Raw genomic sequence first — 9,712 nt, forward strand, 5'->3', positions numbered from 1 at the left:
GTTCAAGGCCTAACTGGTAAATTTTAATTCTGTCTCAAATTTAAGGAAAACTGGGCTGACATGACTCAGTGGCAGAACATTCATCTCAGTATGAGGAGAGGAGAGAGAGAGAGAGAGAGAGAGAATCTAGTAAAAATGATTTTCAAAATATGTATTGTAAGAATCGAAGTAAGTCTTAACTACCAGAAGACCACACACACCCCCACACACAAGTGAGACACCGTATGATGTTCGATGGGAATGCAAGTTCTGGTATATCAGGATGGACCTTCAATCAGGCCCTCATTATGAGTGACTAGAAGGTGACTCCAAATGGCAATAACAAATAGTTTTTATACTTTTTAGGGGTATGGGTTACATCAATAAGGTTTAAACTTATTGGTTAAGCATATTGACCTTTGAACCTATTGGCTAGCAAGCATATGGCATGCATTCGAACTCCATCTGGGCCCAGAGGATCAGGTGACTATCCATCAGTACATTCTGCGGTTTTTCAAGAATGTTCCTGCTGTTCCCAAGAAGTGTGGATGGAAAATGGAACCTGTCCTATCCTTGCCCTGAGGCAGATGGGTGGAAGGCTGGTGAAAGACCCTAGGGTCCTTCAGTATCTTAGAGAGAATTTCTGATAACATATTCAGAAATGAGCCAATGAAATGATTCAACAGTAAACTTGCTGCTGGCAAGGTTGCTGATCTTAAAGCAATTCCTGAAACCCACATGCTGGAGAGAACTAAGGCTAGCAAGTTGTTCTTTGACATCTACCTGGGTGTTATGATAGCTCTAGGACACCCATGTGTATAAATAAATACACGTGTGTGCATACACATACCTGCATGCCCACTCACACTCTTTATACACTTAAGTATAAAAACATAATCAATTTTTATTTCAAAAATTGCAAAGATATATCATATATTAAGAATTTGTGTAAGAGGCCACAGAAACCCATTAGATACAGAAAGAAAAATAAGAGGTCATATATATAAGCCTAAAATTTAGACCTAAATGGTTGCCAGCTAGAAATTATAAAACAATAATGAAATACTGCTGTAACATTTAATAATGCCCGAGCTGAACACCAGGTGCTAGTAAAGGTCCAGAGAAATTAAACCTAATTTTTCTGATGAGCCTAAAACAAGTTACAGCAAGGCACTTTGGTCATTTCCAAAGAAGATGGTACAACCGAGCTTCCAGATACTTATCAAGTAGATTTCAACACCTACTCCTTCTTTTTTAAAATTATTATGTACCTAGTAATATGGGTGTTTTTCCTACATATATCTGTGCACTTTGTGTGTGTCTGATGCTCTCAGACACCAGAAGAGAATATTGGATCTGGAGTTACAGGTGTTCGTGAACCCAGATGTGGTTGCTGGGAATTAAAACCACGTCCTCTGGAAGAGCAACCTATGTTCTTAAATCACCAAGCCATCTCTCCCATTCTTCTGTACACTTTTGAGCTTCCAGCAGAAGCATTTTCTTTCTCTGTAAAAATCAACAGCCTACTTATTTTTCTTAAATCTTGTCAACAGCCAACGTCAATTAAACTCGGGCTGTTGCAATACACTAACAGTCGATAATCTCATCTGTAGTATGATTTAATGAATCTTCAGTTAATGGCTACCATTCTCAGAAGTTTTACCCAGGAATTAGTGGCACTTGGCCAGGTTTTGTAATGGTTTTATGGTTGCTAAAACCTAAAAGCAAACAAGATGTTCTGTAAGTTTTACATAATTAGTAATTATGCTATTTTTATATGAAATAATAATATTGAGAGGTAAAAATGAGCTATCAGCTCTTAAATAATACTGACTAAATATTCTAACAATATTTATATGAAAAAAATGGAGAGGACCATTTACTTTATGCTCATTATAGATGTGGTGAAAAAGGAAGAACAATAGAGAAAGATTAAAACTCTGAGGTTTGGCTCTCTGCTCCTTCAAATTCCAGAGACAGTAGCACCTTCTCATGCAGTGCCAGCCTTGCCCTGTCCTATAGACAAGATGGGGGTTGGTGTGAATGGATTTGGCTGTATTGGGCGCCTGGTTACCAGGGCTGCCTTTTCTGAATCTGGCAAAGTGGAAATTGTTGCTTTCAATGACCCCTTCATTGATCTCAATGATCTACTTGGTTTACATGTTACAGTATGACTCTACCCATGGCAAATTCAATGGCACAATCAAGGCTGAGGATGGGAAGCTTGTCATTAGCGGGAAGCCCATCACTGTCTTTCAGGAGTGCAATCCACTAATGTCAAATGGGGTAATGCTGGTGCTGATTCTGTCATAGAGTCTACTGACATCTTCACCACCATGGAGAAGGCTGGGGCCACTTGAAGAGTGGGGCCACAAGGATCATTATCTCTGCCCCTTCAACCGATGCCCCCATGTTTGTGATGGGTGTAATCCATGAGGATTATGACAACTCACTCATGATAGAAATATGACAACTCACTCAAGATTGTCAGCAATGCATCCAGCACCACCACCTGCTTAGCCCCCCTGGCCAAGGTCATCCATGACAATTTTGGCATTGTGGAAGGACTCATGCCATGCCATCACTACCTCTTAGAACACTATTGATGTCTTCTTTAGAAAGCTGTGGCATGATGGCAAGAGGGTGATCCAGAACATCATCCCTGCATCTATTGGTGCTACCAAGGCTGTCAGACAGGTCATCCCAGAGCTGAACGGAAAGTTCACTGGCATGGCCTTCCATGTTCCTAAGCCCAATATATCCACCTGGAGTAACCTGTAAGGTATGATGTCATCAAGAAGGTGGTGAAGCAGGCATCTGAGGGCCCACTAAAGAGTACTCTGAGCTATACTAAGGACCAGGTTGTTTCCTCTGACTTCAACAGCAACTCCTAGTCTTCCACCTTTGATGCTGTAGCTGGCTCTCAATGATAACTTCGTAAAGCTCATTTCCTAGTATGACAATGAATGCAGCTACAGCAATAGGGTGGTGGACCTCATGGCCTACAATGGCCTCCAAGGAGTAAGAAAACTTACTACCCACCCTAGCAAGGATACTGAGAGCAAGAGACAGGCCCTCAGTTGCTGAGGAGTCCCTGTCCCAACTCGGCCCCCAACATTGAGTATCTCCCGCAAAATTTACATCCCAGACCCATGTAACAGGAGGGGCCTAGGGAGCCCTCTCTAGTCTCTTACTGACTAAATATTCTAACAATATTTCTATGAAAAAATAGAAAGGACTAAATACTTTATGCTCATTATAGATGTGGTGAAAAGGAAGAACAATAGAGAAGGATTAAAAATCCTAAAGTTTGCTGCACCCCCTCCCCTCCCAAAAAATTCTGAGGTTCTCAGAAACAGACTAGAGTGGTAAATCAGTAGATAAGAACATATTTTGACAGTGGAACATTTTCTCTTTTTATTAATTATTTTGTTTATTTTCATTTCAAATATCCCTCTTCATGATACCCCCACCATTAGCTCCCACCCCCATGCCCTTCCCTTCACCTCTAAGAGAGTGTTGCCCCACCTATGAACCCACTTCTACCTCTTCCTTCTAGCATCCCCCTTCTCTGGGGCATCAAGCCTCTACAGGTCCAAGTGCATCCCCTCCCACTGAGGTTAGACAAGGCCGTCCTCTGTTACAAATGTAGCAGGGGCCATGGATTCACCCATGTATGCTCTTTGATAGGTGGTTTAGACCCTGGTCCAGTTAGTTGATATTGTTGATCTTCCTATGGGGTTGCAATCCCCTTCAACTCCTTCAGTCCTTTTTCTAACTTATTTTCTGTGACTTTTGTTCCAATGCCTTTAGAACAAAATGTATTCCTAATACGCAATTTAAAGAAAAAGTTTGAAGTTTTAGAATCACAAGATATACTCGAGTGGAAGAATAATTTATCATCTTATTTTCTATGGCAAATAATATCACTAATAAATTTAGAAGAATACGACTGGCCAGAATAGCTAGGATATTAATATAATCTATAACAAATACAATAGAATATATTTAATGGGGAATTCTAGAAAAACTACAACATATCAATGACAAATTTAACATTAACAGTGGGAGGTCATATTACACACACACACACACACACACACACACATATATATATATATGTATATATATATATATATATATATATATATATATATATATATATGATAGGAAATAGTGAGCATACCTTCATACAGGAACAGTATTTAAGTACTGATACAGTGTTATAAACCTGCTAGTAGAAAAACAGTCAACAAAAAGAAGGTGCTATGTTGATGAGACAATGAAATAAGAAAATGAGAAATGTAAATAGATGGTAGAATTTACCTAACTATAGAAATCCACATAAAATGGAGATGGGAAAATATAGCATTTGTCAACGAAAGAAATTCTGGTAGATTTACAGAGTAATACATGATTCGTCTCATAGCATTTATCAGCTCTGGGCACACATAAATATGAATATCTCCATTCTAGTAATTCCACTTAGATATCACATTAGATTTGATTCCTTCTGCATATAATTCTTCCTATTACATAAATCTTTATAAATTTTAATGTATTCTTAGGATATCTTTCACACATCTTGATCATATCAATTGCTCACTCCCCATCTCCAATTTATCCCAAGGTCCTCCAAGTCTTAACTTTCTCTGTTTCATGAATTCATAGATATTTTCATGTAACTAACACAGCCAGTTTTAAAGCATAAAGCCCATCATAGACCTTAGGAATTCAAAGGGCTCACATGTAGCTCAAATGTTTTCCATGTGGACAACATTGAGAATTGTTTTTCTTATATAACATCCTCTAGCACTATGACATCTATTCAGTAGAGATGAAGATTCTAACTCTGAACTAGCTTGATATTTCCATGTTCTCTGACTCAAGTGTATATTGTATTCAGTCATCTGGCCTCACAGTCAAGTCCTAATGGAAAACAAGGAGCAATGACAACAGTTTACAATGTTTGGGGTTCTTTGTGGCCTCACCGGCCAACAACTCTAAAAGAAGTAACCATTCCTGGCACTGAGCTTTTTATATGCTAGTCTATGTTATATATTGCTGCCCTAATATAGGTTAATTCAATTCTAAGTTGTATTTACACATTATAGCCTACTTAATTAATACCACTTCTACTTTGCTTTTTGTTTTCTCTTTCTTTAGGTAAATTTTGACATTTATTTTCAGTCGTTAATTTACTATATCTACATTAAAGCCTTCAGGTTGCTTCTCTCCTTAGTTTATCCGGGACCTACAATTTTTTGAATGTACTAATTCCATGATCATTGAGTTTACATGTTTTTGAAATATATTTATTTTGCAAGTATATTTTATGAGAGAGTAGAAAAACACATTTAAACACACTTTCTTTAAAGTTGTAGGGATCTACCCAAATATCCATCAAAATTAGGATAGAGATTTTCTCCTGTTGCTGTACAATATAAAAGATAATTTAAAAAAGCAAACTACAAATAACTTCTGAATTTCAGAAGTTTTCTGAAAGTCTAGAAGACTTTATTCATTTATTTTGACAAGGCAGATATTTGGGGAAATAAAAAGTATTTTATAGATGATCACACTCAGAATTTTAGGAACTGTAATATACATTCTCAGAGTTTACTGCTGACCTTATTTTATATTGACTAATTAAAAATTCAGTTCAGCAAGACATGGTCATTTCAATCTGTAATCCCAGAACTCAGGAGGCAGAGGCACAGGAACTACAAAGAGCTTAAGTCCAGACTGGGCTGCATACAGTATGAGGTCCTATTTCATGGCATGACAATGGTTTCATAAGACTGATGGCCCTGAAGTCCATGAAAATATGAAGGGAGAGATGGAGAAAACTGAGTCCATTGTCCTTGGACATTTACTTATATGTCATGGAACACAATTAAACTACACATACATGCACACACACACACACACACACACACACACGTACACACACACATACACACACATCATCGATAGAAGACACATTTATACAAGCACACACATACATACACAGACACTAGCAGTAAAGTGGATATGTATATATTATACGTGTGCATATGCGCATGTGTTTGAAAGATTAAGAAAGAAATGAAAATTGTGATTTGATTAAAACTAGAAAGATATTTGTGTTAGCAATTACTGGTGTGAGATAACATGCTTTGACATGAAAATAATGGAACTGCACATCTTAACAACAGGTTACTTAACACTCTGAATGTCACAAAACTAATTCTAGTCAATGTGTTTAGTAATTTTATTTCATGAAATATTTTAATATTTATAATTCTTATTTACTTACCTGTTTTTTTTATTATATAACTGAGCTTGTACAGAAAGTTAAAACTAAAGTTTACATTACTTTTCAATGGTCTAAAAGTAGGAAGAGACAAAAGTAAATTAAAATTTAACCTCCTTCAGCCTAATTCTAGAAATAATTTTAATTTACAAATACTGATTGAAATGTCAGTAAATGGTGTTAATACTGGAAGGCCAGTTTACAGCTCTAAAGAATACAATTCATGCACATTGTCCTATGAAGGTTAGAAGGCTATGCATGCTGGCAGTAATATATAACACAAATCAAAACACAGGGGGGCAGAAAAAGGAGAATACTTCTCACACATTGAATTAATTTATGCTTCTGTGATTTTCCTACAGAGGATTTCAAAGGATCAGACTGCATCTCTAAACCTACATATCTTACTTACTATATTGGGAAACATTCCTATAGTCTACCAGGATGAGTTCATACTGAGTTGAATTTAAATTCATTACAATTTTACTTAAGACATGCCTGATTTGAAGTGAAAAGCAAAGAACACTTGTCACTATCGTCTTGTAATATATGACATGATGAAGATTGATTGTCCTTCTTAAGTTCTCCTCAGTTCTGAGTTTACCTAGCAATCTCTCAGTTCCTCAGACTTAGTTTATTAACAGCTTTAATGCACCAGAAGCCATCCATTTCTGACAGTTTTGAACTAAAAGAATCTCTGACTGATCATAGTTGTATGGCTTTCAATTCTCCCTTCCTTTTATTTCGTTCTGGTCTAACTGACAAACATCCCATCAGACTGTGCCCTTTGTGTATTCTGAACTCATACAAGAATATTGTTGTTTATGTATTCATATGTTAGAGGTCTAGGTTCAGCAATGTAATTGTTTCCCATATTAATGCTTTTGGTAATCCTTGTCCTCCTATCCACCAGACATGTCATAGTGACTCATTGAGCAGAATCTTAGCTTTCTCAGGTTCAGGATGTTCTAAGATCACTGTGCTTTTAAGCTAGTCCACTTTAGCCAGTTCTGAGGGGGCATTTGAAAACATTTCACCCAATTCCAATTGTCTTATTAAAACTCTTCTTTTCACAGATGTTCCAAATTGTCTTTACTTTTTGTATTAATAATGTACACCATCCTTTTCTGGTTCATATTAGTAAGGACTAAAGATTACTTTGGGACAGTATGAACACAACAAAGTAAAGGGAAAGAACAAATAAAGCTATCTGATCATTCAATAAACCAGAGTGGTAGACAGAGCTTTAATCTGCAAAATAAAGAACAGGATGTAATGTTGACATGTTCAATAAACTCCTGTTGAGAATATGAGGACGACTTCTTAAATATGTGTAAGGAGTAAAATATACAAGAAAGAAAGAAAGAAAGAAAGAAGGAAAGAAAGAAAAAAGAAAGAAAGGACAAAAGAAAGAAAGAGAGAAAGAAAGAAAGAAAGAAAGAAATGTCAGGAGAAAAATACATTAGGGTAAAAATAAATCAAGTTTATCCTATTTTGCCCAAGGCATTTTATAATTATGATAATCGACACGATATTTAACAAAAGACCTAAGGCAATTTTCTTCTTGATTTGATCCAATAAAAAATTAAGGATATCACTCTATTCTTTGCAAATATACTTTAAAATGCAACTAATAAGAGGCAAATCCACAATTGAAATTCTATGTAAATCCATCAGTAGCAGAGAGATATGATGTAATAATTTAGATTTTAACAAAGGCACTTAAAAGATCACAAATATGAAAATAAAGGAATCATGACCAAGTGTTTGATCATAATAATTACAAATTACATTATACAAACATGTGAAGTTTTGTTATTTAGTAAATCAAAATTTCTTACACATATAAAATATCTTATAAATACTTGGAGGCCCTGGATCTTAATATCTTCCAAATTATTTCTAAACAACTCTGGCAAAAAATTTCCTTTTTTTTTTCCTCAAAATTGAGTTTTTAAACATAGTTAACATAACAACAACAAAAGCAACAACAACAGCAGCAACAAAAACCCTTTAACTCCAAAAGAAAACACTTTATCCAAAATGCCCAACCCTGGAGAGATAGAACCTGAAGAGACCACAGCCACAAGAGATATAAAGTAGATAGACAGCCCCCCAGTGGAGGGTGGAGTCACCAACCTACCTTCAACATTTTTTTACCCAGAATTGTGCCTGTCTAAAAGAAATTCAGAGAGTAAAATGGAACAGAGATTGAAGAATAGTCCATTCAGTGATTGGTCAAACTTGGGATCCATCCCATGGTTGGCCACCAAACCCTGCACTATTACTGATGCCATGTTGTGTTTACAGATAGGAGACTAGCATGGCTGCCTCTGAGAGGCTTTATCAGCAGCTGAGTGATACAGTTGCAGGTATTTTTACCCAACCATGGGACTGAGGTGGAGGATCCCTATAGCAGATTTAGGGGAAGAATTGAATGAGTTGAAGGGGCGGCAACCCCATAGGAAGACCAAGAGTATCAACTAACCTAGACCTTTGGGTGTTCCCAGAGAGTAAGCCACCAACCAAAGAGCATACATGAGCTAGTCTGAGGCCTGTGGCACATATGTAGCATAGGATTGTCTTGTCTGGCCTCAGTGGGAAAGGATGTGCCTAATCCTGTAGAGACTTGATGGCCCAGGGAAGGGGGATGAGGGAGGTACGGTAAGGTGGATGAGGGGTAGGTGGATGGATGGATGGGGAAGCAACTTCTCATAGGAAAAGGAAAGGGGCTATAGGATGAAAAACTCTTGGGGTGGAGTTCTTGGAAGAGGACAACATTTGGAATGCAAATAAATGCAATATTTTTTTTTAAAAAACGGAGACACAAAACATGAGGTCAGTTCTATCTCTAAAACCACATGAATAAAGAATTAGAGCAAATATCCAAGTGAAATTAATATTAGAGACCTATCCTAAATGGCATGAATTTTATAAAGATTGAGAAGAAAATTAAGAGCTGGAAATGTAGTAGTGAACAGGAATCCTGACAAAGAATTATATCCAAATTTATGAATGAACAAAAGATGTAAACACGCATGTCAGCTAAAAGGAACAAACAAATAAAACTAATGGTGAAAACGTATTCTCACACTGAAAACTCTTTTGAGCACCAATGTAAACCTTAATCCAACATTAAGTAAACCAGAAAAGAAACATACAATATTTGGAAAGCTTAGATTATTGATTTCTGTTGTTTTGTTTTGGAGAACTAGAATTGAATCCTCTGTTTACTTTTCATTTAGAGAAACAAAGTCTCACTAAATTGCCTAATCTGACTTTGGATTTGATCAGTAGTTTAGTCTGACTTTACACTTCCACTTCTACAGCCTGTTTTCCCAACTAGAAAGATTACAAAAAAAAAAAAAACTAATTTATTCCTAAGAAAACTCTTAAGAAAAGCAGATGACTGTGTAGAACAAAATGTGTTGATTCACG

The 9,712-nt window shown here is 36.5% G+C and overlaps 1 pseudogene; it reads left to right on the top strand.

The window, feature by feature from the left end:
• The first annotated feature begins 2,006 nt into the window (after positions 1 to 2,006).
• On the top strand, positions 2,007 to 3,066 carry Gapdh-ps46 (Glyceraldehyde-3-phosphate dehydrogenase, pseudogene 46; annotated as a pseudogene).
• Positions 3,067 to 9,712: the final 6,646 nt, after the last annotated feature.

This window comes from Rattus norvegicus, chromosome 14, assembly GCF_021556685.1.
Source record: "Rattus norvegicus strain SHRSP/BbbUtx chromosome 14, alternate assembly SHRSP_T2T, whole genome shotgun sequence".
Taxonomy (NCBI): Eukaryota; Metazoa; Chordata; class Mammalia; order Rodentia; family Muridae; genus Rattus; species Rattus norvegicus.